General features: G+C 42.5%; 1 protein-coding gene across 3 annotated transcripts in view; it reads left to right on the top strand.

Moving 5' to 3' along the window:
* Positions 1–27,439, top strand: part of FGF10 (fibroblast growth factor 10) — a 74,511-nt gene that overhangs the window by 37,188 nt on the left and 9,884 nt on the right. The window lies entirely within an intron of this gene.

The following is a 27,439-nucleotide window of genomic DNA, read 5'->3' as shown; positions in this document are numbered from 1 at the left end:
GAATTGCAGAACCTAGAAGCTTCCCAAGGTAATGTCCATACCATGTACTCCTGGTGATCTAAGTTAGCACAGGGGTGGGTCTTAAAACACCTGGTTAGATAGCCTCAGGCTTTAGATGGCTGATCTGAAAGATCAGTATCTCAGCTCTGTAGGAGTGAAGTAGAGCTTGCGAAATGCATGGTTGATATTTTATTCCCCAAATTGCACCCTTGTCCAGGTAAGGGCGATGCCACCTCTGCATTGGTGTTGCGTCTGGAGGCAGGAAGGGTGAGGCATGAGTCCCCTCTGCAGCAGCATTTGTGCTGTGTGTGCAAGCCGCTCTTTACCGAACCCCCGAGTTCCTACAGTAGATTCAGTGCCCCCGGCCTCGTGCATCAGCAGAGCCCCTCAGAGCCCTGGCCTGCTGCCTGGGTTCATGGCATGGTGTGATCCCTGTCATCCGTCCTGATGTGCCCGGTGCCAAACGACCGTCACCCACCCACATCAGGGCATCCACAGATGTGCTTCTCTTGTGTGGACTAAAATTCTAGTTAATGTTCGGCCTGCCTTAGCCTGAGATGGGATCACTACCAACAGAATAATTTATTTATTCCACAAATACCCACTAGTTTCTGAATTTACCATTGAATTCAAATTAAAACAGTTCCTAGTGATTGGAAAATTCACACTTTCAATCTTATCTACAAAGTGGAAATTTACTAAGTCCAATTCAGTACCTCCAAATACCAAACTACTAACAGTAGCAAAGTATCAATAGAAATGTCAGTACAGAAATGAGTCCTTGGTAACTGGAAGCCTTCCTCCCTTCCTTGAGAGGGTAAGGTTCCCACAGTGAGGGGCCTGGACATCACGCGCTCCGTCCTTCAGAAGGAAAGCGCACGTCATAGCGTGTGTCCCTGCTCAGTTAGGCACCACAGTTACTGGTGACCATCTAACTTGTTTTACTTATAGTTATCAAAGCCTCGCAGCTCTTTCTGTCTCTGCATATTTGCAAAACCACTTAACTTTAAAAACAAATTAGATCTTATCAAATGGGATCATTCCAAGTGCATGGCCTGTCTTAGAGCAAGCACAGCCTCAAAGCGCCAAGGGCCTGAGGACGGACACCTAGGTTGCTTCCGTATTTCGGCTGTTGTAGTAATGGTGAAATGGTCAGGGGCGTGCATATACCTTTTCGAATTAGTGTTTTCCTGTGCTTTGGATAAAGACCCTGAAGTGGAATTGCTGGGTTGTATGGTAGTTCTATTTTTGGTTTTTTGAGGAATCTCCATACTGTTTTCCATAGTGGCCGCACCAGGCTGCAGTCCCGCCGACCGTGCACGAGGGTTCCCTTTCCCCGCATCCTCGCCAACACTTAGTATTTGTTGACTTTTTGATAACAGCCATTGTGACTGGGGAGAAGTGCTATCTTATTGTGGTTTTGATTTACATTTGCCTGATGATTGGTGACGTTAAGCATCTTCTCATATGTCTGCTGGCCATCTGTATGTATGTCCATCAATAGATGAATGGATAAAGAAAATGTGATCATATGTGTGTGTGTGTGTGTGTGTGTGTGTGTGTGTGCGCGCGCGCGTGTATCACAGCAATAAAAAGAATGAAATCTTGCCATTTGTGACAACATGGATGGACCTTAAGGGTATTATGCTAAATGAAATAAATCAGGCAGAGAAAGACAAATACCATATGGTTCCATTTATATGTAGAATCTAAAACAAACAAACAAAACAAAACAGAAACAGACTCATAGAAACAGAGACCAAAGGGACGGTTACCAGAAGGGAGGGGGCGAAGGGATGAGTGAGGAGAGGAAGGGGAATACAGTCAGTAATGTGATACATTTACATGGTAACAAATGACTAAAATTAGTGGCATGATCACATTGTAAGGTATAAAAGTGTTGAATCACTATGTTGTTCACCTGAAACTAATGTAAATTGCATACCAACTATACTTAAGTTAAAAAATACATTTTAAGTCCTGGCCAGTATGGCTCAATTGGTAGGAATGTTGTCCTGTGCACCAAAAGGTGGCAGGTTCGATTCCCGGACAGGGCACATTCCTAGGGTGCAGGTTCCATCCCCGGTCAGGGCTCGTGGGGGAGGCAACCGATAGATGTTTCTCTCTCACACTGATCTCTCTCCTCTCTCTCTCTCATTAGATGATAAATTAAACCACTCTTTTCTATAAGAATATTGATAGATACTGTCCTATCTTTAAGGTATGCCTTGTGCAGCTGATTAGTATATTTTAATTAGATAAAAAAGCTCGTATCATAGATGATTCTCTTCTCTCAAAACAGAGAGAGTAAGAGGCTTAAGCATGGTGTAAACTGTATGCACTGGTTTTTACTAATTTAACAATATCAGAGTAAGTAATCTAACCCGAGTAAGGTTGCCAGATAAAATACAGGACTCCCAGTTGAACCTGGGTTTGAGATAAACATCAAGTGTTTTTTAGTATAAATGTGTCCAAAATATTGCATGGTATATTTATACACCAAAAAAAAGCCATTCGTTGTTTATCTGAAATTCAGATTTAGTTGGGGATTCTGTATTTTTATTCACCGGATCTTGCAACCTACTCCTGAGAACCTCCAGAGATCATGGGAAGGAAGGCAGGAAGGATCACTCCCACCTTAGCTCACATGGGAGTGATGGAAATTTGTGCTGAATTTTCTTTACAACTCAAGAGGATAAGGGGAACACAGAACGCACAGTTACTGTCAGAATGATTATAAAGTCCAGATCCCATGTTAAGTACCTGCTATGATCTAAATGTTCCCCCCAGATTCACACCTTGAAATCCTAACACCCAACGGCGATGGTATTAGTAGGTGGGACCTTTGGGATGTGACTAGGTCAGGAGGCTGGCACCCTCATGCAAGGGGTTAGTGCCCTTATAAAAGCGACTCCACAGAGCTCCGTAACCCCTTCCACATGTGAGGACACGAGAAGTCTGTGACCCAGAAGAGGGCTCTCGCCTGACCATGACCTCAGCTTCCAGCCTCCAGAACTGTGAGCAACACATTTCTGCTGTTTATAAGCCACCCAGTCGGTGGCATTTGGTAGAGTAGCCCAGCAGACCCAGACAGTGCCCTTTCTGTTCTCAATCCTGCTTCAATCATGGCAGGACTGTCCCATTGGTACGTTTCATTACTCTTAGCTTTGCTTAATACTTATAGCATATTTCATCCGACTCTTGCATCCTACTATTTGTTTCATAAAAGAAAGTTACATTTTTAGTAACTCACTGCCGGCCCACCATTAAATGTACAACTCTTCAAAACATTTAGGACATTTCGTCGAAGAGATGCTGTAAGTCTCCCAATGCCTTATGAACCACTCATCCACGGAACGGCTAGAAGGCAGTAGGATCCTTGGGATCTTCTGTTAATGGGCCTCATATTTGTAAAATATTTTCACTCAGCCAGGTTCTATTTGTACTTTTACCAAATTATGACAGTCTTAAGAAAAATGACATGTTGCAGAATGACTGTATGGAAGACCCCTGTATTTAACGCAATAAAAGTAGATTATGGCTCCAACATAAATAAAGTCAGATTACACAGACACAAAAAATAATTGTTTTATATAATGAAAATGGAGAAAAGGAAGGAAATTGTTTTTCTACAGGAACATTAAAAGCCTTGAGCCAGAACCCGAGGTCCCATCCCAGTACAGTGGAAGCCTGTGACAAAGACATGAGCCGGGTCTGATTGAAAATTACTGACGGAGCACGTTCTAAGTGCTAGGCCTTTTGCTCCCTACAAAGCTAGTCACCGCCCTGAAACCAAGTACCATATATTCATGTAGCCAGCAAAATAAGGATATGGTATAAAAAGTATATAAACAGAAAAACAGAAAACAAAGGAGGGATTCTCAACGAGAGAAGGAAGGTTTGCCATGGGTGAGCCACCGGACGGAGCGTTCCTTCGAGTCTTTGAAGGGAGACTGGAGAGAGCACTGTTATGACTGGTCGGACCCAGACGTATTATGACACAGGCCTAACCTCAGCATGCAGGGGGGAGAATTAATTCATCCACTTATTCATTTGCCATCATGTTTTACAAATATTTATTATAGACTATATGCTGGGCCCTCTTCTGGGCTCTCAGAAAATACAATCTTCAGTTTTATTTTACTTATTTTTCCCCAGTGTGTCTTCAAATACTCTCATTTTCTCATTCTATCATTTGTTATTCTTCAATAAAACAAACAATACGTATCAGTATTTCCCAACCTTTTGGCATTTGAAGATCACGTTTGAGGCTGAGATATTTTGGAGACTCTCACGTGGAATTGTTATACTTACATAGTGATTAAATCTAGTATGAATGCTCTTTAAAATTTATCATTTCATCATGAGAAAATATCCACATGTGTTTGAAAATAGTATATATGCATGAGATAAGATGCTTACTCGGGTGATAGCCAGGGAGTAATGTAACCATCGGTCCTTTAGGCGTCCGAGGCACAGACTGGAAGTCCATGAGCAACAGGAAAAGAGGCCAACAAATAACTGTATGTACTGATGTGGCCTCTACCAGGGGAGTTAGGAGGAGCATACAAGTGCTTTCATCCAAATTCAAAAAGTTATTTTTCAAATGGAATCCTTTGAAAGTCCAAAAACTTCCTTTCCTTTCCTGACCCCTAGAAACCACTGACCCAGTACATACCATAAAATCAGAAGAATGTTGAAACTTACTGTTAGTATCAGCAAATGTTTCACAGAAAATCATCTTGAAGGAAAACTTGTACTCTCTCAATTCTAAGTATTGAAAATACAAAATATTTGTAACTGGAAGCAGGACTGGGTCAGGAGTTAGTAAAAAGTAAATAAAACCCTAATTTTGGTTTTTAAAAAAAACACATTTAACATTTGCCCAAATTATAACTGTTTAAATCTGACATTTTTACTGTGTGGGTGTTTTTTTTAATTTTTTTTCAATTACAGTTGACATTCAATATTATTTTGTATCAGTTTCAGGCACACAGCAGAGTGGTTAGACAATCGTACACTTTACAAAGTGTTCCCCCCGATATTTCCAGTACCCACGTGGCACCATACAGGGTTATCACGGCATTATTGACTATATTCCCTTTACATCCCCATGACTATCTTGTTTTCAATTTGGCAAGCAAAAAGCATTCATTTAATCTTTTTACATTTTTCAATATATCCTGCAGTTTTATACCAACCTAATCAGAAGTACAAGTGCTCCAAATGCTACTTTGCTGGCAGTCTGTCTTTAATTGAACCTAGAGGCCTCGCTACCTGCATGCGTCCCGGTGAGGCCGCGGAGCTGTGGTCAGGCCTCAGAACCGGCCGCGGCCAGCAGCCTGCACCGAGGGACCTGCCTCCGCCCGGAGCCGAGCCCTCTCCCGTGTTCTCAGCCTCACCTGTCCTTCTCTGTGGACGGGTGTCCCTTTGTTTGCTCTCTGCCGAGGTTTCTGACTTGTCCTCTGGGCTTGCCCTCGCGGCCTCTGCGTCTGCCTCCAGCTCTGTCCATCTCTCTGGTTCCTTAACCACAGCCTTGCCCCGCCTGTCTGCTTGCAGCAGGATTTTTTACTCTCAGGGTAAAAAGTGACATCCTCACGTTTGCAGGCATCCTGCTGTAGGGAGAAACGGTCCCCAACCCAAGTCGCTAAAATACCTCAAAGTGTGGAATGGACCTTTTTAAAATGTAGATGAACTTTAATGGGGGCGAGGTTATAAAGAATTTCATAGGATCTTCATTTCCTTTGCTGTGGAGGCCCCTGCGCTCCCTTCTCCTGCCTGGGTTTTACTAGAGTGCTTGACCTGAAGCTGGCAGTCAGTAAATACTTGGAATAATGGATTCTGGTTTTCCATAAAACCTTTCGTAACTTTCCTAATCCAAAATCCCTTTCCCTTGAACTGCTATTGAATTTATCGTTTACGTATTTAGCAATATATACGTATATTATCGACGGATTTGCAGCATCTATATCTAACCTTTGTTAACTTTTCACAGATGTTTTGCCCCTTCACAGAATGTGCCTAGTACATTGTCCAGTGAATCTCAGCAGCTGAATTAAGAGCAAGGTCTAGATGCTAGAGGGTGGCTGCTACTTCTCTGTACCCTGCAGCAGATAATAACATATGCAGGACCTGCCAAGTGGCCACTGATTTGTCTATGGTGCATGTGAAGATCAGACTCAAGACTAAAATAATATAATTTCACATAGGAGACAAATAATGAAGGAGCAACTGGCAGCATGGACTGAAAATATAAATTCACTAACTTCCAAATAGGATAAAAGTCACAAATATTAGAGGTACAGCGGGGTTACTAAGGGACATATACCTAGTTTTTAAAGTTTATGTTAAAAAAGAATGTTGCCTTCCCTGCTTGCCTCCAACATCACCAAATGCTATTTCTGCAAAGCCGACTGGAGTAGTTAGAATATAGAAATAAGAATAGCTCTTATTTGTTGAACACTTTCCATGCATTAAGTAAGTTATTCCTTATATAAACCTTATGAAACAGGGTTGTTTGCTATCGCCCAAAATAACAAAAGGCAGACCTGGGCCTGGGTCTATCTGATTTCAAACTTGGTGATCAATCCGCTGTCCCACGATTTTTCCCCAGTCGCTTTAGGTTATTTTCAGGAATGTTTCTGTTCTTACATTTAGGTCCTAAAACAGCTTTGCTGAGCAACCCTGGCAGGTCCCTAGTTGATTTAGGTCTTCAAATAATGGTGTGAAATCCTTCCAAGATGATTCCCTTGTAACAGCGGTGGCCAACAATGTGGACATTTACAGACTGATTGATTTTTTGGCCAATGTCCTGAGTTTCACAGTCACCTACTTGTAAACTCTAAGTTTTATGTACTTATTTTCTAATGATGGGGTGGTGGGGTGTAGGAATAGCTCAGGTCTTTTTCTATCTAAATACGTAAAATAATAAACCATATTATGTTGGTCTTTAACTGTATTCAGTAAATCAGATCCATGACCTAATAAAGTAGAACCAAGCACGTAGTTTTATTTTAAATTCTTGCTCCTTTTTAAGAATTCCTTAAAAAGCTAAACTTTACTTAGCCCACATTTCATTACATATACCAAATTTCCAAGGTTACATGTTCAATGAATCTGCATAATATAAATAGGAAAGCAAATTCTGTTATAAAAACATGTAGTATAATATTTCTTACTATTTCACCAAGAACTCGGGTGCAGACTTTTACTCTGGGACCTAGTGACCAGACAGCCCCCAGAGATGCTCAAAAATAGGAACAAAGGAAGAATTTGTGAGAGCAGATTTCTCTCTTATTAGATGGACAGTGTTTTTCAGATGATCATATAAATCCATCCTTAATTTGGGGTGCTTCTCATGCTAATTTCTAGGATTTATATGGAAAGTGGATTTTTCCCCTCTTGGGCTGATTGTATCTTTTTCTTCCACATTTGGGGGGGGGGGTAGAGTGAGGGGAGGCGTAAAGGAGAATGCACCTGTCCGAATTCTCTCTCCTCTGTCTTTCTGAGTTTACCCAAAGTGATAGATTCTTAATCCTAGAAAGAGGGTTGGCTATGTCTCAGAAACAGCTGTCCCACTGCAGCCTAAATGCTCAGAAGGCGCTGTCCCTCAGAATCCCCTGTGGACACTGTCCACGCATCGGCTAAGAGCCACGGGCCAGCGACTTCTTACGCTAGTGTCAGAATCATGAGCAGCTCAGCGAGCCCGCTGGCAAAGGACAGTACCTGTAGCATCGTGATGGAGACGCCCTGGGCTGTCCCGGGAGCACCACTGCTCTGAAAGCCTGCGGACACCGTGTTCTTCCACATGCAGACATTTATCACGTCTCATAATATTCTGATATTGGGTCACCGCTGAGCGCTTGTAAGGAGTTTTAAAGGGGGCATCGGGAAGCTGACAAGGCAGGCACGTCCTGGGTACGAGGGTCGATGTCCAAGGTCCATGACTCTTGCTCAGGTCAGTGACTCTCAGCGCCTCCTGGAGGCCCTGGGAGAGAAGCCTGTTCCTCGGTGGCCTCCACCCCGCCTCCCCAGGCCGTGCGGACGCGTCTCCGGCTCTGCCCGCTCCCGCCGTGTGGGGCTCACCGGCTGTCTCGCTGCCCACATTCCTGTTTTGCTGTGACTGCTCCTGAGCCGTCCAGAGGGGGAGGCCGGCGTGAGGAGGGAGAGCTCCCGCCCAGGCGGGGCGGCCGGCTCAGTCCCCTCGCCTGCCTCCCAGGAATTCTCCCTCCTGACCGAGTCCTGTCCCGTCCACCAAGCAGGGGGGGAGGGACCCACCGTGAGGGAGAAGCACAGGGCTGCGCCTTATTCCAAAGACGTCCCTGAGAATGGAGGCCTGAGGCCTCAGAGGCAAGAGATGGGGTGATAGGAGCCTAAAAAGAAGGGGGGGGCGGCCTGAAGTGCTGGTCCTTCGTCCAAGATAATGAGGAGACCATGGGGGGGGGGGGTCCAGCCAAAAGTGAGAAGGTGAGGAGAGGAAGAGCACAGAGCAGAGAGCAAGATGTTGGAGATAGAGGTCAAATGGCCAGAGGGAAGCTTTGAGATAAGAGGCACCATTCAGAGACCTTCAAAGTGGAGACAGTAAATAAGTGGCGGTTTCTCAGATGGGCCTCACAGGTTACTGTGTCCCATCTAGGGTGCTGATAGGAGGTTATCACTGCGTTTTAGGTAATTAGCAGATACACAATATGGAAAATTCTCCGTAGGAAAGAACATGGCCCATTTGTATAAAGGGGTAATTTCTCTCCTGGGATGCCTGGCACCAATTATGTTCATTTCGCATTTTGTGTTTTGTTTTCCTCAACCCTGCATTTCTTTTCAGTATTATTATTTGTACGTTTAAAAATTAAGCATCGATTAAGTTTTAATAGGTGTGACGTTTTTGAAGGGTGAGTGAATTTACACTTGTGTTACTAGATTCTAAAATGATTTAACTGCCCTAATCACTGTACAACACTTAGAACCTGAGATGCACAGGCTTCAGATAAAAATGAGCACGTTTTAAAAATGTTCTTTGTGCTTGGATTTTAATTCCTGTTTTGAGACGTTAGATATTTGGGAGATGTTTTAAAAACACCCGCTTTAAATCATATTCATTGTCTGCTTTGATCACTGTTAGAAAAGAAAATAGCAAAAGGAAAGGGGCCTTTAAACATTAAATATACTTGGTCCCAAATGAACAGGAAATTAGAGTCACGGACCTGACTTTCCATGAACATAGATCCACATTCTGACATTCGCAACGTGCTTAAAATTCATCTTTAAGTAGCTGGCGAGGTGATCTGGACCTAAATACAGTTCACTTTTCTACATTAATTCTCTCCGTTATCTTCTTACATTTCTTGCTGAAAAACAACAAAACGTCTCTATTGTCTTTGATACTTGAAACAGCACATGGGTCACAAGTGGCTAATGAAATGCAAGAGCTTTAACGCAGCTGTCCGGGCATCTCCGATAAGTACAGTTAGGGATACACGTCCCATTGTGATCCAAAGCTGGGGGAGGCTTTTGTTACCATTTAGCTTCTTCCAAATAAATGTTTCTTTGAACTTGTACCGCAATGAGCGAAGGCAGGGGGAAAGCTTCGCTGATCTTTTCAGCACATCAAAGCCTTAGGAAGCTAATGCCCTGGACAGATGCCTTTGTCAATCTGAAGGGATCTGTGCCCCCTCTTCCTATGGAGACACGGATTCTCGCCTCCAAATGGCAAGCGGGGCTTCTGTCACTGAGGGAATTCCAGGAGAGCTACACAGATCTTCATAATTTCCACGTCTTTTAGTGTCCCTCAGCTCTGGTTAAGTCATCTTTTCTGAAAATTGGATTCAGAAAAAATGTTCTAAATACTCATTGTAGAAAACATAGATGTTTATAATGAAGAAGAAAAAAATCACCAAGAAAGCCAACACTCAGAAATAATCAATTTTAAATTACCTTTCTCCTTTCTGATATATACCATATGCAACATATAAGATTTATGTTGAATTGCAGCTTTAGAATTGTGATGATCTAGTATCCTATTTAAGGCTTACATTATTAGCAATTTATTAAATAATGTTTTTTCTAACATTTTTATGATGGAAATATAGCAATGATATGTTACAATAATCATTTACTTAAAACATACTTTTAGTTGGACATTGAGGTTTTTTTCAGTTTGTCAATATTACATACAATGATTTCTGTGTACTTTTTAATACATAAATCTGTTTTTAGCATCTCTCTTTCCTTGGCGTAGATTTCGAAAAGTGAATTATTTGGTTAAAGGATATAAAAGTTTTAAGGCTATTCTAGCAAGCTGCTTACTTGCTTTAAAAATGTTACGATTTACAGTCTATCAGCAATTTACCAAACCCGTACCAACGCTGGTTATTATTGGTTCTTTTCATCTTAGCTAATTTAATAAGCAAAATGTTGTTCTATTTTAATTTGGATTTCTTTTACTAATTAAAGGGTTGAATATTTTGTTTGCCTAAAATGGTACATTTCTTCCCTTGTATTTTTCTCCTTTGCCCAATTTTCTGTTGAGTTTTAGTTTTTTTCTTTTTTCATTGATTTATGTAAACTCTTAATGGACTGGGGTTACCTTATCAAAATTATAGTATAAAATGTCCTCTTTTAAAATACTTTCCTTTTGTTTATTTATTATGTATTTTGATATACTAACATGATTTTTATATTCAAACCTATAATTTTCACTTTGAGAGTATGTCCTTGTGTTTTGTTTTCTCCGACCCTGAGACTGGTTATTTCCCTGGAATTTTACTTCTGATTTATATTTTGGTGTTATTTTTTTAAGGGTAATGTTTTCATCAACTTGGAGTTTATTAACGATTGGATGAAAGAATCCAAACACACAAAAAAAGAGATCTGGAGACTTCTCCAATCCAGTGGCGCTTGCGCAAGGGAAGGTGTGGTAGGGCATCTCTTCCCCTCATTAAGATGCATGAGTGGCGCTTGGCGAGTGACCATTGTTGCACATGATCACTGTCATTTTGTGACCCACAGACTCCCACCTATAGGCCTAAGTCCTTGTAACTGATGGTTAGAAAAAAAGACAAACTGTCCAGATTGTGAACTTGTTCACACTGTTACCCTACTTCATGTTGCAGTTAAATTCTGAACCGGGCACTATGTGAGAGAGATTAAATTAAACCAAATACAATATTACATCTTTACAAATTCTCTCGCATTAATGGGGGGAAATGTTCAAGTGAGAATGAGTTAGAGAGAGAGACAGAGAAAGTCCTTCTGGGCTCCAGGGTTTTCCTCATGCTCGGGTCTGGTCCCCCCCGCCCAGCCTGTGTGAGCACTGTCCCCTGAGCGGCCCTGGGGTTTACGACAGTGTGTCATTTCCCAGCACACTGAGCAATGTCAGGCACCAGCTCTCTCGTGCTCTGCTCACGACCGTCTCAGAGAGAAGCGACTTTGCATAGTGTCATTTCTCTAGGCCTCGTAGAAAGAATATGAAGCTGGGATTGAAGAACCCCAGGCAAGCCGGCAGCTGCATAAAGCAGGGAGGTTCATTCAGCCATTCTGCACCCCCCGAATCGCTGGTACCTTTAATAGGCCCCCTAAAGGCGCGCCTGCTGATGAGCGTCCAGGGTCATCGGATACGCAGGTCATCTTGCAATTGGGAAGTGACCAGAGTCCTCTTGGCAGTGGGGCGACAGGGCGGCAGGCATTTCTCCTTAGGAAGCACGTCGGCGTTGGCCTTTACTGAGTCTTGTAGAAGAGGCCGACGCATGTTCCAAACACGCTTGAGGAAAGGGCTCGAGGAAGCGGTGTTTATCCAGTGGGCTCCCCCCTAGAGGGCAGGGCTGGTGGAAGGTGGAAGACCCGAAGGCGAGGCCGTCGGGGCAGGCAGGGCACGTGGACCCTCACGCAGAAAGGCGACTTGGGGCAGCAGAGTCCAAGACGGCGGGGGCTCGCTGAGGCCGACGACAGGGGTGCGTCTGGAATCGTGTTTACCGCTGCCAGGAAGCGGGGGGCCATTCCCAACTGTGGGAGCAGAAGGGATGAGCAGCGCCCGAGGCAGCTGTGGCCACTTGCTTCTGGGGAGGCAGAGAGTGGGGCGCCCTGGAGTTTGGGGATGGGAGGGGAAGCTCTGGGGAAGAAAGCCAGACCTCAAGCACAGGGGCCTCGCCTTCCCCCGCCAGCCCTGCTCCCCACCCCAGACTACAAATGCGGGGACCATGGCACCCGGACACCCACCACGTGCTGCTCAGCCGGGCAGTCCCAGCATCTTCTCCTTCGGTCACGCTGAAGGGGCAGCTGCCGAGAACGCGAAGATCAGGGCGCAGGGAGAGAAAGCTGCCCCTTCGACGGTTAGTGAGCTATGGGGGGCCCTGAAAACAGTGAGGTGCAGCACAGCTGGTGATTAGTGTGGGAGCTCAGGGAGGGGTTTGGACCGTGACTGAGCTCTTTCAACTTCACCTTCCTCTTGAGTATGACGGGTTTACAATGGGGCCGTCGAGGTAGTGACCACACTGTGCTTAGCTCGGGGTCCAGTCCAGAGCGATACCCCATAAATTGGAGCTACTGTTAGCCGCCTACACTTTATCATATTCATATACCCATTTCCTCTCTCCGCCTCTGCGAAGCGACCTCATGGCGAGACATCGCTTTTGTGTTCCTTGTCTAGGTCTATGTCCTAGTACCTAGCACGGTGCTTTGAACATACGCAGGTAGCCGGGTTCCTTGGTGTGTTTTCTGCTAAAGTTAAACCACTCCAGCTATGCGAGAGTTCTGTGCACCTGGCCATAGGTGCCCACTGCTCCATCGACGGCTTGCTTCTATAATAAACTATACAAGTACGGTGAATATTTTGTCTACAGTGATTTTAATCCTGACTTAGGTCCAACTAGTTCTAATTTTTTGTAGGCCACTCTGTTAATTAAATTTTACTAAAATATAATAAAATAGTAGAGGGGCACTATGTAAGTCCAAATGCATAGACCATCACAGTAAGCCCAGGAGCGCACGCTTCCTAGAGGGGGCCAGCGACCAGAGCAGTGGGCTCTGCCCCAGAGCCTTTCAGTCTGTGGACTGATTTCCTCCCCTCCCCCTCCACTCCCCCTCCCCCTCCTTCCCCCTCCCCCCTCCCCCTCCTTTCTCCCCCTCCCCCTCTTTTCTCCCCTTCCCCTCCCCTCTCCCCCTTGTCTCCCCCTCCCCCCTCCCCTCTCCTCTCCCCTCCCCTCCCTCCCCCCTCCCCCTCCTTTCTCCCCCTCCTCTCTCCCCTCCTTCCTACCCTCCGGCCCTTCTTTCTGCTCCTGTTCCTTCCTGTTCTACTAACTAGAAACCTACTGCTTGGCACATGCTGAATATATTTCCTCCCTTCCTTGAACCAAGTGTGTACCGAATAAACTGGAATTACTTCAACTCTTGCCTTTCCAAGCGTGGCCCCAGGACCCGCAGCACGGAGCTCACGGGGAGCCTGCCATTCCGAGGCTGAGGCCCCCTCGGTGCCTCACAGGGAGCCCGAGCGGCTCCACCTGAGCCCCCCTGGGGAAGACACGGGTCCACCCCCTGGAGGGCAGTACGCAGGCGCATCGCCAGCATCACCATGTATTTCGAGCGTGATCAAGTTCTTTTAAGAGCCACCCACAGATGCCCAAGCGATGACGTGCTTAGTCCCTTCAACGGGACAGCAGCAAAGTGCACCCAGGTCACACAGAGACAGCCCCTGTGGGACTAGGCCACAGGCAGTTCCATGGCCCTGCAAGGCGCAGAGCCGGGCGCGGGTCCTAAGCTGTGATGCTGGCTCTTGTTCATAGATCACAGACTTGTGAAGCGGCGAAAGGCTCTGACGGTCACCTCTGGGGCAATCTCCTTGTTTCAGAGGTGACGAAGGGGACTCTGAGAGGTTAACTGGCTCTTCCGCATGCGTATAACGTGCCGTTTGTCAGGCCAAAGCTGGGCTGCTCACCAGGAGCACAGAGAGATGCTAAACACACCCCTGTAGTGTCCTCAGCAAAACGGAGTTCCTACGTGCGCTTTACACATGTGGAGGGTTTTAATACTGTCAGTTGTTGTTTCCTAAGAGGAGGGAGCTAGAAACAGAGACATCTGTCATTTTTCTTCTTCAGTCACTTTTATTCAGCTGCACTATCGTCAGAACATGGCCTAGAGGCCTCCAGCTCGAGCCCAAAAGCGTGCACATGTACATCAACCAATAGCTAAGGATCGCGTAACCATGGCATTCAGGGCCCCGTTTCACATTCCTTTTAGCATGATGCTAGCATGATTCTCATTCTTGGTGGTCTTTGGTTATGTGCATTACAACAGCGTGGCTGTTGACTGCTTTTAATTCTCAGCTCCACATGTCTGTTGCGTGCAAAATGGGATCAGCAACATTGGGTCACAGACTCAGCGACACAAGGCGATGAAAACTGAGCTGGTGGATCTTCATTCATCTAAGAAGCTGGCGACGCTTTTCCAAGACAGGAACCCTAATTGCACATACAACACCCTCAATACAACTTGCTCACATGTCTTCGGAATGACCTTTGAAGGGATGTTTTAAATGTCAGTGATTTTTTTTTTTTTTTTTTAGAAAACACTGAACCAAACATGGAAATCACATGAGAAAATTTTCTAAATCTCCAAGTAAGGCCACGTTTTCAATTTCCTCTTCCATTTCTCTTTCTCTTACTTATCGGTGCAGTTATTTAATAAACACTGAAATCACATAAAGTGAGTAGGCAAGCACTTGCATGTTGGTGGATATAATACAAGCTGATTCTTAGACTGAGTCGCAGTTGCTGAGCAAAGCTCCAAGATGAAAAAGGTAGTGAAGCCAAGTCCTTGCGGAGTGACCCCAGCAACAAAGAAGCACCTAAAATAAGTGCATATTTTTCTTTAAGGGATAGCTAATCTTACTTAACTTCTACAAATTTAAATCTAGCTCCCAAATACATTTTTCAGAATCATTTCCCATTCTCCCCTCTCTGGTTACTTTTCGCTCCAGTGTACAGATGATGCCATAACCAGTTGTCATAATTTTACCAGCCATAACTGACTACGGTGAGTTACCCACAAGCTCACTTTTAATTATGAAGAAAGTAAATGCAAAAGGCAGTTGCTGAGGTTGGATTAGGGTCTGAAATAAAAGATCTAGTATTTTTTTTCTATTTTAAACTAAATAGGCAATAATCTTAGCAAAAAACAAAGAAACCCACGATGTCTGATGAATTGAGCTAGTAACCATAATCTATAATTTAAACAATTTAAATTATAAATTTGGTTTTCCTAAGGGATAGGCCAGATTATATACTACTTATATAGAGTATGTGTTTTCTCTACCATAACAACAGTACAACAACCATAAAGAAAAACAGTAGCATTTAATACACTTTAATTTTTAACATTCACATAAAATGTATATGCAGCTATTTAGCAAGTGTAATATTACCACTTGGACTTACTCTATCTATCTCATCTGATAACATCCCCTTTTCCCCCATTGTAATAAAAGAACAGCTCTCAATTATTGCCAGTAATATTAGTGGCATACTCATGTTTATATCTCAAATATGCTTTTAATTTTCTCAAGCAGAGGCAAATTGCTGGTGATATCTTAACATTTTGAGGTAGTTAATGCCAAAGGCTTGGACCTGATTTTAGAATGAATATTTCCCAGATGTGTGGCAGGGTGAAAGGTGGACCGGCTGACAGAAACCAACTTCCTATCCGTGTTAGACTCACCTGGGAGAATGCTAAGTAAGGATTAATTAGGCAATGCGACCCTGTAAGCAGTCAGCCTCACAGCTCCCAGAGATAAAAGCTGGGGATCAGCTCAGTTGTAACATAAGCCATATGTTGAGAAAGAGAAGTATTAGCTACCACTGTGTCCTTGCACTTTACCAGGTTCTTTCAGCCAACTTTCTTTTGAAAATTCAATACTTTGGGAAATGCTGAAAAGCTACTCACTTAAGGATTAAAGAACTTAGTCTTTGAATACGTATCAGATAGATATTGAAGTAGCAGAAATATATGCCAAAATATTTAGCTCATGAGGATGAGCTTATAAATATAAAGGGACAGCTTAAGAAATGACAAGAAGACACAGTTCTTAATGTGGCTTATCCCAGACAAGCCTTGTGCTGGCAAATCCCCTGGGGACACAAGGCTCTGAAACTCCACGTCTCTGTAGGATGCCAGGCTACCTGTCTTAGGAAGGGGAACTGGTGAAAATTCACAGTTGTCTGCTCAGATTCAGTAGAGACTGAAGATGCTTTGGAGCAAGATCTTGCCAATTATGCATTCTTAAGGGCTGGGCGCTTTAGCGTGGCAAGATTTTACCACCTAAAACAGCTATTTATTTATTGGACACTAGACAGGTAATCATGCCAGAACTACTTAGAAAGTCTGAGCCCTAAATGTCAAAGAGAATGTTTCCGATACGGTGCATGCCCATTTTCTGATATTTTTTATTTAAATTATCACGTGGATACGAGCGGCACTTTGAATTGGAGGTACTGTCGGAGAAGACAATGATGTCAAGATAGGAGCCTACAATCAACATACGTCAGCCAACTGAGAAGAGATCTGATTCAACAAACACAGCAAAAACCAGAACTGGTGAAGTCAAAAGAAATCACTGAGATGTACCTCTTTGCCAACCGTAACAGCAAAATCTTTATCAGTAATATCAAGTCTTCAGATATGTCAAGGTATTCTGGATTGGTGTCTACGTGAAATAATCTGCCCTATACGGCTTTCTCTTTGTCAGACTTTTTAAAAGTATTTGTTAACATGTGCGAGATTGTCAGGTTATGATAGGGGTAAGGGGAATGTACAGTGTCTGGGAAAGTATCTTGCAAAGAAAAAGCTGATTATATACTTTTTTAGCTTACGATAAATTTGCCAGAAAATTTTGTCTACCGAAAGAGTTTCGTGTGTCAGAATTTGGCTTCATTTTCAAAGTCAGAGCTCTCTCTGACTTCCCAGTGTGCTTGCCTTACACAGTAGTTAGCTAGCAAGGGCGACTGAGAGAAGAAAACGGCCAGATTCCCAGGAGCAGTGCGTCCTCGCGCCACAGGGGTGCCAGGATTCTGGGGGGTGTCTGAAGGGGGAGGAAGAACGAAGCGAAAGCAGTCGTCAAGTCCAGCCATGGAACAGCACAGTGCGCGTCCCTTGAAGTTCTGAGTGTGAAAATGCCTCCGGAGCTCTCCTTTTGGACTCCGAGTTGGTGTAACGGAGTAAGACATGTGGCACAGGCCTGTGCAGTTAGATCACCAGCCTCCCACCTCAGACGTAATCACTAGCGGCTGTTTTAGTCAACTGGCAGGTTAGAGGAACAATAAAACAGAGGAGCCGACGGCCACGAAAGAGGCCGGGCGTGAAACGGCCTCACTCTCCAGTAGCTTTTAAGTCTCGACATAAAGAAGAGAGTTTGTCATCCTGTCCTACTCAGAGTGTTGCCTGAGAGAGCAGAGGGCCACAGGGCTGCCTCCTGGCCGCAGGCATGGAGAAGGATCTCCCAGCAGGGCAGGAAGCCCCCAAGCCCTGGGGATGGGAAGGCCCGGGTTCCAGGTCAGCAGGCAGTTGCAGCTGCTGGAGTGTCGCGCCAGAGCGCAGGGCCTCAGCGGCCCGCACCGCGTCTCCTGGGCGCGGGACACCCAGGGCACCCGCTGACATACTGGACTTGGTGGGGAGGGGGCTTTTTTTCTTTAACCTTTAAAAGTGGGTTCTTATGACCGGCACACCTATGTATAAAAAGGGAACAAAGTGGCCCTGGAGTTCTGTTGTGGTTGAAGCAAGTGGGATTTCGTAGGAAAAGACTGAGCAGAATAATTCTGGATTTCAGCTTGGGACTCTAATTTATTCCTATAACACGCAAGTCACAGTGGCTCTTTTTATGCTCAGTCGGTGGCTTTCGCATAATGCGAGTTGCACTGGGCCGCGTGCGGTAAGCAGTCCTTGGGGCAAGTGTTCCTTACGCTGAGTTGAAAACACACGCACAAAATAACGTGAGGCGTCGGTCTGCAGGCGAGAGGTGGTGCTGGGGATGGAAGGCCAACAGGGCACGGGGCGGGGGGGGGGGGGTGTCCTGGCTTCTGATGTCACCCCGCCGAGCCCCTGGCAGAGCTGGCACATCCAGATGCAGCGGAGCACCTGACAAGGGAGACGAGCCTTCCTTTCCGCGTTCCAGAGGAAAATCCACCTGCCAAAGCTGAGAGAGGGACTTAGCACATTGCTTTCTTAGGGTACACTAATAATTTTTGTCCCGTGATTGTACATTGGTTACCTGCTAGGTGCGGGTACGACAAATGTGGTCCCAACGGAGAAATGGAAGAGTCACGCTTTCAATGAACTAGGGGCGAGCTGTCTCTTCCCACCTCCAGCCAAATTCTCCCTGCTCTTTCTTCGCCATGGGTCTCACTTCTGCCAAGTGCTCAAAGATCAGGCTTTTGAAAGAATCTGAAATCTGCATACTGGACATTTTTCCTTGGCATGAAAATATAACTAGGTCTCGTACCAATGCATAAGGAAGTAAGTTTGGCTACACGGTAGCCGTAAGCTGTCCGTAAGTAAAAACTGCTTAATAGACTCCTGTCCCTGAGTCCCATTTCCATGGTCTACCACAGTTTAATCAAACTTTTTAAACTTTTTAAGGGCATGTCTATTTTTATTTATTCCTTTTTGATTATGGTTTTTTAGTATTTTAGTTTTTCTAACCAATTTGTATAAGACATATGTGCATGTTTCTGTGTATGTATCTGTTCAATAACAGTGACTATGAAATGAATACTGTATTATGGATCCTGATTTCTGAGTCTGTTTTTGTAAAATATGGAAACTCCAAGTATATTCCCTTCTAAAATTATATGATGGTACTACATTTGACATCTATTTGGACACCATTTATAAAGATCCTTATATGAAAACAAATAAACTGGATTTACTTTGAATCTTACCCAAGAATAATCTACACTGAAATATTTCAGTGTTTGTACTAATTAAATTATATTACAATCACAGGTTTTTTCTGACCTTCTAGAGTCAGTAGTCGAGAAGGAAACATTTGAAATAGCAATTAAATGAAACTACTGAATGTTGCTCCTTCATCTTTATAGATATTTCTATTAATTTATTAATCTGACTTCATAAAAAGCCAACCACTTCACTGAGAATTGTCGCTGCCATTTTTTAAATTGAATTTATTGGGGTGACATTGGTTAATAAAATTATATAGGTTTCAGGAGTATAGTTCTATAATCCATCATCTGTATATTGCATTGTGTGTAAAGGAGGGATAACTGGTGATGGAGGAGACTTGGCTTGGGGTGGTGTTTTTGCCATTTTGATATCAATTTGACAAATTATTTTCGAATTTTTATGGTCCTTTCTATCTTTTCCCCTTTCTCATACCGATACACCCAAATTTAATCACCATAAATTATTGTGACTTAATCATTTTACCTCAGATGAACTGAATTATTTGACAATTCAAGCTAATCAGAATTGAGCATGTCCGTTCAAGTTCCTTCGTGCAGCTGGTTATATGAATTAAATTATATTGAAAGACTATTTCCTTTGGGAGAAATGCTTTCAGATTTTGACAAACAGATGTAAATGGAAACATTTCTTCCAACTCTAAGTAGAGTTTTATCCACTAAGGTAACACTACAAAGAAGTCTAAGATAATTTTTCTTTGTCGCTCCCTCTCTTTCCAAATTTTAAAGGCTTTAACAATTTGGGGGGGACACTGAATTGAGTATAAGGAGACATTTGCAGTTAGCATGGCCCATGTGTGTTTTAATGGGAGCTACATGAACTCAAGTACGTCCAGGAACTTTCTCGGTTTCCTCGCTGCCCACCTCTGGGGTTTGCTTCTCGCGTTTCTCTTTCTCTTGCGGCCTGGATGCCAGAAGCACCGACACCCACGAGAACTCCAGTCCACAGGAGGCATAACCTGCCTTCTGCTCTTAAATGCTGGCCTTTCAGCACATTTTACTCAGAACAGTTTACTAAGCGTGAATCAAGACTAGTGTGGAATGACGTTTGTCTGAAGCATATACATATCTCTCCACTTATTTGTCTCGGCGTTTTTAAAGCTCTCCTAACTGTTCCTAACCCTAAGTGATTATTTGAGGCCGCCACCTACATATAATGGTCCCTTATCCATCAGTTTTCCCTTTCAAAACTGGATCAGAGAGAGATTTTCTCTTAAAGCGTTTGTGCCCTTTCTCAAGAGCTTACTATTTTAAACCCATTTAAGCACTGGTTTTTAAATAAGATGTAATATTGACATCATTCCTGGTCTTTGTTCACCATGGGAAAACAGATATAGTATGTCAGATAGAATTCATCTTGTCTAGTAATATCTTTAAAGATAGCTTATCAACTCAAGAAGTAATGAAACAACAAAAATGTTCACTGAGAGTTAAAGCACGGAGCCTTCCATTTCCCCTGCACAATTACAGAGAACACTAAAGGAGCGATGCTGGGTCTCATATCAACCAGAGGTTGCTTCTCAGCGAAGGAGTGACACCCTCCTTCCACCCACACGTGGTTAAGGGAATAGCATCTAGGAAAATCTCTTCCTAGCCCAGTGTTGCTTTTCATGTTTTCTGTGCTCGAAGGTCTGGCTGTTATATGGAGTTTTAATCTTTGTTTTTGTACAGCCTCAAAGTACAATCTTTAAATACCAGAAAAAAACTTCACACTAATTTCTATGGAAGTATCCTCTCCGACGTACTCTGCAAACACTGGCTGTGTGATTTACTAGTGACTGGAAGTCAGTGTGATCCTGTCTTCTTCCAGTGCCAACCTCAGAGATCCGTTTTCTTTGCCAGCTGTGTGCTGTGGCAATGGGAGAGCAGAGCACCTCCGTGAACTTTAGGGATAAAGAATCACTCCCACCTTGGTGTTTGGCCAAAGAAGGGCTGTCTTCAGTCCAGAGGACCATGATCTTCATGAGTGTCTTGTTTAAACTTCCCTTTCCCAGCAGAAGGCAGAATTTCTTATTTCAATATCATGAGTTACAGAAACATAGAGTTTTAAATATGGCAACTTAATCAGTGTTTCGCTTTGGCAAGTATATAGGTTACTTGTCTTTTGCACAATTAAATAAAAATACACATACCAATAGTAGTATTTATATTTCTTACAAAGTAGTATAATTACCCGCTCTCTAAGTAACTATGGAAAGAATCTTCGAAAGAGGTAAGAAGCTGATTATATGTTATTCCATGCCTTGTTGGAAGCTTGAGATTCACAATATACATGCGCAGGGGGAGCTTGGAGCTTGCCCCTAAGGCTCGATATACATTAAGTATTTGGAACTCCTTAGGGCTGTTCATGCTTAGCTAACGTGCGAACACTTCGATGCTCTACTGGCCCACTTTATTCTTTTCATTAAATTGAGGAGAAAAGACACTCTGTATTATATTTGGTTATCCTAAAGAAGTTCATAAGAACTTGAGTAAACGTGGTAGACATTCCATAGGAATAGATTTAAGGCAATTATCTGTATTGAGGCAATGATCATTTAGGGAAAGATGCCAAGGAGTAATTCCCCTGACCCTTTATGTTGGCTTTTGGACTTCCAAAGGGGGGGGGGCAAGAGCTTTATAAAACTTTATATACAAACTTTATATATTTTCTGATATAAGTTTATCTTTTAAAAAAAAAAACATTTTCAGTAATTACTCTCTGCCTCGCTTCTGACCTTATTACCATTAAAATGAATTGTGCTGGGTTTTTCTAAGTGTATATTCGCCCTCCCATTCTAACCTCTCCTGTTTCATGCCGTTTCTCACCATTTATCCTACTGTAAAATGGGATCCAGTGTCCCTTATCTTGGGTCCCAGCAGATGACTCAAACATGTATGTATTTCCAATATTTTTTCTCCTGGTGACTGGTAGCTGGGAGTGGGGTAGAGTTTCTATCTCCAAGGCATACAAGTTTTTCTAGGGCTTCATTTCATGCAAAATGAGACATACAATCTTTTCTCATTTTGCAAGTTAATTAAATTTATATCAGCACTTACAGTGGACAATTCTCAAGAATTTCAAATAAATTCTCATCTTCAGAAACATGTAATTTATGTCTCATTGTGAATACAATCTAAGAACACAGAAGGTAATGTTTCCAACATGGCACTGTTATAATATTGACAATTATCTATGTCCTAACAGTTAAACGGATTTTTTAAAAAATCTCTGCTGGTGAGGAAAAAATAAGAAGAAAATGTTGAGTTTACTAAATCTGTTGACCTAGCAGGGTGTCATGAAGAGACACATGAGACGACCATATGCAAACATTTGTTGACCAATGATCCACAGTGAAGAGCCCAGAGTCACATTTCATTTACAATGACAGTGCTGTAGGATATTAATCTTTAACACACTTGAACAATTAATTTACAGCAGAGGAATATTGTTCATAGATTGTGTTGTTAGTTTCTGATACTCTTAATGTTAGATCAATGTTAAATTACAATACTGGTCAATTAAAATAGCCTTTAAATTGAGACAAGTTTTGGAATTTGGCACTGTGCACATCAATAAAGCCAACTTAATCACTGCATTTATTCTGTGACTTGAAGGACCAGGTGAGAATGTAAAAGGTCATTTTGGTCTTTCGCATATTGGGGAAGATATTCCTTCTTATAGAGAAATAATAAGGGTAGTGTGAACGCAGGTCCTCTTTCCACGGGTATCTGAGAGGCTGGCTGACAGAGACTGAGGGGCTCTGTTACATTATGCTGCGCAGGCAGCCAGAGCCCCTAACGGTCCCAGGCAGGCCAGACAGACATTAACGAGTAGCCCACCCTGGTGTCTTCCTTTCAAAGGCGGTGAGGTCATTCCCGAGCAAGTATATGCCCTTAACTCTGGGTGGAGGGTAGGCGATCAAGTGAATCCCTACTGATTTTGTAGCAATGTCTTGGCCTGAGAATAGTTTTAAGGGGGCCTTACAGACCTGTAATTCGTAGTGTCGGCACAATTAGTCCTATAAGAATGTCTATAACATACTTAGAGTAGCTGAAGGAACTTAAGTTTCCACATTCTTATTACGGAGAAGACAATAAAGATTCTGTTAATAATCTTAGAGCAGTCTGAAAAACTGACTATAGACAACAACGTAGTATATCTGTAAACAAATTCCAAATCCACGTATCACAATTATGCAGATGTTAAAAGTCCCATATTTACCAAAAACAAGCAGAAGAAAAACCCAGTACTGCTTTCCACATTCTTTACAAATTTTTCTTTGATGTTAAGCTGCTCTGATCACTGTGTCTATTCCTGTCGGTGGCTCTGCTTCTCTGCACAGGTTTTTGTCAATACTTTTTTATATCAAAGGCCTGCTCTATCTCTGAGTCATAGTGTATAGGGCAGTGTGCGGTCCTTGGACCAGCAGAGTCATCACTGCCTGGGAAACTGCTGGAGAGTCTAATTCTCTGGCACCTTCCAGATGATTCCTACACATGCTCAAGTTTGAGAATCACTCATATGAAAGACTGATGAAGTCACCAGCCATCCTGATTCAGCAGACGGTAAACACCTATGTGGTGTCCAGGACTGAGATTCTGTGCGACCCTGTGAGCAACAGGCAGTTAGCCCCAAGGAACCTAAGGCTCAGGGAGTAAAACTGTCTTATCCAAGGGGACACAGCTAGTTAAGTAGCAGAGCTGAGATGTTAAAACCAGTTCTCTTTTAGAGCAACCACTTACTTCCTTCTCATTCCCACCCAAGCTCCTCCATAAATTTCATCACAAAAAATGAGACTTTGCTGTTTCCTTTAAAAATTTGTAGGTGAGGTTACCAGCTTCATTGTGTGGTGTGGTGTGGTGTGGTGTTGTGTGTGTGTGTGTGTGTGTGTGTGTGTGTGTGTGTGTGTGTGTGAGGGAGAGAGAGAGAGAGAGAGGAGGGAGACAGACAAACATGGGGCAGCAGGGTGGACAGAAATGAGACAGGAAAATAAAGAGATAATACAATAATTCCTTAGGTACATTTTGACACTCTTTTAAGACAGTTACGCTAGATCTGGATGCAATGTTTGAAACTGCCGAATGGAGCAAATAGGCAGTCCCATATAGGTGTAAGGGGGGGGCCCTTAAGCTTAGAGATACACACATAGTTCTCTTACCCCAAAGCTCTGTTACCCCTCAGCCAGGTGCTTTCCTTCCCCAGCCTTCAAAAGCCCATTTTCCTTCCTTTTTGCATGCACCACTTATGGAATATTTTTCTGGGCACATGACCCATGAATTTGGTGACAGTTTTCTACTCCATAATCTCCATGATATTTTTTGAGCTCTTATAATTGTCAAGCAAGCAAGCAAACAAACCAACCAAAACCCAGCACCAGATGCTTGTTAAAGGCAACAAAGCAGATTTTGTTCAGACTATTGCAGGAAGGGCCAGAGACTGCGGTAGTAACAGGGCTCAACTCCAACTAAGAAAGAGTGGCTCACATTTTTGAGGGAGAACAGATAAGGAACCAAGGGGGGTTATGGAGAATTGATAAAGGTGGGACAAAAGACTAGAGGCTCTGTGAAATGAAAAGCTACAGAACAAGGTAAGTCAAGAATGACGGGATATAGTTTGGCAAGGTAGGTTGGGACAATGCACAATCTGCTGGTTGGCGGCATTGAATTTTCTTTAGTAAAGGCTCAGCATGAGGGATGGGGGACCGTTAGGGACACAGCCCAGTGCACATGGAAGCCAGGCTAAAGGTTGGCCCAGTCTCTAAGCACAATGTCAGGAAGGTCCTCTGAGCTGCGTGGGAGTCCAACAGGTCACATAATTTTTTGAGGCTTCATTTAATTTAGTTCTGTTTCACACTAAAGAAAGGTGAAAAGATTTGTTATTTTAAATATTTCTAATTGATATGATGGAAATTGTTTAGATATTGAAAACTGTATTTTTTTCTGGACATGATCATATAAACCCAGAATCTATTGAACTTGATAAATGTAAAGTAGTATTGTACTGTCAAGAGCCATGAATGAAATCATGTTTTTAACAAGTTCAAGGGTATAAATGAACTAACTACCAGCTGAAAAAGTAATTATTGGTTAATTTTTTCAATACCAGTGTTAATGAAGCAAAATATACTCCACTTGATCATTTGCAAATTATCTATTATAATTTTTACAACAGGAAAAATTACTGCATTTATTTTATCTTAGACATGAAAGATAAAACTAATAGAGATTGTGCTAGACATAAAGCTAGATATTTTTGTTTCCCCTGGAATTTTAACATCACATTTGTGTAGATGTTCACTCTCTGAATATACCTGAAAACCTATAAAAAAAAATTAGGGTTTCTACACAAAGCCTCGTGTCCTGTATTCAGAAAGAATGTACTAAAATGTGCCCAGATTTGGACTCAGTTCTAACAAGATTACATATTAATGTGTCAGCCCTGAGAGCTTCCACTTTCACAGCAAAGTCATCAGACCGAATTTTGATGCCTCTGAGTCATCAAGGAAAACATTACATTTTGATAAGCATCTCTATATGTGAACAAAGAAGTGAGTGAACTTGAAGACTGAAGCTCCAAATTATTTTTAATAAAGCCTACGAGCTGTAATACTTTAGTGACCTAAAAAATTAACCTCTATAAAAGTTAATCCCTTTGGGTTGACAAAAACTCTATGCTTCTCTAAAATACTTTTGAAATGTAAAAATCAAGTGTTTGCTAGAAATGGAGAAAAGTATTTTCAAAAGGTAAAACTATCTTCGTCATTGCTTTTGTCATATTGCAATTTTCAACTTTATTAAACAAAGCCTGATGTAGTGGAAAGAGAATGGGCTTTGGATCCAAACACCAAATCTACTCTACTCCAGTGTGTGTGTGTTCTCCAATTCACTTAGTTTCTCCAAGGCTCAGTGTCAACATTTTAAGGACATCATATTTACCTGATATAGTTTGTGAATAGTAAATGAGACATGAAAATATATGATACACGAGAGTCACTCTATATCAGTTCTTGGTTTTTGTGCTAAGACTGTCTTTAAATTCAATTTACTCCAAATGGTGCTTTTCTTAACTGAGAATGTTGCCTTGACTAGAGGCCTCACATCCCAGATGGCCTTCCTGATCCATGTTTGAGAATCCCTTTCCCACAGTTTTAATAATAAATAGCTGCAGAGCCATAAGCCTATTATTTAGAAAATTTAAAGGAGTTTCAGATTTATAATAATTTTCCTAGAAGTAATTTAAAAATACTTATATTTTGTAACCCACCCACTTTTCCTTTGAATCATATAACATTTTGACATTTCAGTTTCATTTTCATTGGATGTGGAGCTACTTATTCATCTCAAGGTTTTTTTACAAATATGGGTCTAGTGGGTAAAGGAAAAAAATTCTATATTTAACGAATACCCAGTTTTCCTATACTCAGCCAGTCACTGGATCACTCACTGATTCATTTACTTATTCAATAAATATATACTGAGCATACTGTGAACTATGCACTGTTCTAATAAAAAATAAACAAACAAAGGCCACTGCGATTGCTGTGGTTCTTTGAGAAAGATACACAATTAAAGAGATAAAACCCACAGCGATTTGAATGAAGACCGCATTTGGAGCCATTTAGCCCCAGACTCTTGGGTGTAGCCACATAATCTCTGAGGTGTAAGGTGTAAATGTGACAACAAGCTCAAGGAGCTCGATGGGTTTTTCTATATTAGAATATGATCTTTTTAGGACACTGACAACAATTCATAAGAAAGAAAGAAAGGAAGAAAGGAAGAAAGGAAGAAAGGAAAGGAAGAAAGGAAGAAAGGAAGAAAGGAAGAAAGGAAGAAGAAAGGAAGGAAGGAAGGAAGGAAGGAAGGAAGGAAGGAAGGAAGGAAGGAAGGAAGGAAGGAAGGAAGGAAGAAAGAAAGAAAGAAAGAAAGAAAGAAAGAAAGAAAGAAAGAAAGAAAGAAAGAAAGAAAGAAAGAAAGAAAGAAAGAAAGAGAGAGACTTAATTTAGAGAGGTTAGGATTTGTGTATTACATTTTACTAACCATGATATATTTTAGCACACTGACTAATAAAACTATCATACTACATAGCATTATAATCTATTTTGAGTTAAAATCTTTAGAGAAAATAACAGCCATGACTGAGTCTTAGTTCATGAGGCTCTGACATTTATTGAGTTGTTTCCAAGTTTCACAACTAATTTTTTGAAAAGTGGATTCGTCACCCGGGAAAGCACCGCTGTTGCTCAATAAAGCAGAGCCCTCACTTTAAGGAGAGTGGCCTCAGGAAGTACAGTTGGTGGGAAAGCCAGCTGTGGCCCAAGCACACCCTGGGCCTCTTCCCTCCTCCTGCCTGTCTTTGCTTATTTACTTTCCTCTGCCCAGAATATTCCCTTCAACTTTAGATATTTCCCCTATTAAAATCTTACCCCTGAAAGACTCTCTTCAGGCACTAACATCTCTTTCAGGATGGTTTTACTACATTTTCTCTCTGACATAGCACTTCG

The sequence above is a fragment of the Miniopterus schreibersii genome (assembly GCF_964146895.1).
Source record: "Miniopterus schreibersii genome assembly, chromosome: 3".
NCBI classification, from domain to species: domain Eukaryota; kingdom Metazoa; phylum Chordata; class Mammalia; order Chiroptera; family Miniopteridae; genus Miniopterus; species Miniopterus schreibersii.
Note: the sequence above shows the minus strand (reverse complement) of the source record. Positions and strands in the feature narration are given on the sequence as shown.